This window comes from Sinocyclocheilus anshuiensis, unplaced genomic scaffold, assembly GCF_001515605.1.
Source record: "Sinocyclocheilus anshuiensis isolate Anshui unplaced genomic scaffold, SAMN03320099.WGS_v1.1 scaffold560, whole genome shotgun sequence".
NCBI classification, from domain to species: Eukaryota; Metazoa; Chordata; class Actinopteri; order Cypriniformes; family Cyprinidae; genus Sinocyclocheilus; species Sinocyclocheilus anshuiensis.
In genome coordinates this window covers 1,010,137-1,010,712 of record NW_015554116.1, presented here as the reverse complement: position 1 = coordinate 1,010,712, position 576 = coordinate 1,010,137, and the positions used below count along the sequence as shown (strand labels likewise).

The 576-nt window shown below is 19.1% G+C and overlaps 1 protein-coding gene across 1 annotated transcript in view; it reads right to left on the bottom strand.

The window, feature by feature from the left end:
- rabgap1l (RAB GTPase activating protein 1-like) overlaps positions 1-576 on the bottom strand; it is a 104,943-nt gene that overhangs the window by 82,555 nt on the left and 21,812 nt on the right. The window lies entirely within an intron of this gene.

Here is a 576-nt window from a genome sequence, read left to right as displayed (position 1 = left end):
CCGGTATATTCAATATTTTAATATTTCATGTTATAACAATTAATACATTAACGTATACAAAATGTAATTAATAAATATCATATATGTAAACATTTATATGCATTACTATACAATTATTAAATATTTCTATTTTATGAGTAATGTGTCAGATTTGTAAAAAAAAAAAGTATGAATACTTTATAGACATAATAAATATTACATTAATATAATTATAGAAATAATTATTTCTGTCTGTCTGTCTATCTATCTATGGAATAAATCACCCAAAATTATTGTAGAATGCACTGGAGACTCTTTTCAATACAATGAAACTAAATAGTGGACAGAAAGACATTAAAGCACTATAAAAATGTGTACAAATATATACATCTAATTATAGAAATCATATTTATGTTAATATTATTTGGATAAAAATTTATATTTTATAAATGTAATGTGTTATAAATTTGTGTGTGAGCACAGATTTAATTCATTAATTGATAATTTCATTTATAAATAATTATTAGTTCATTTTAATAATTAATAATATGTATATATATATATATATATACACACACACACACACATACATATATA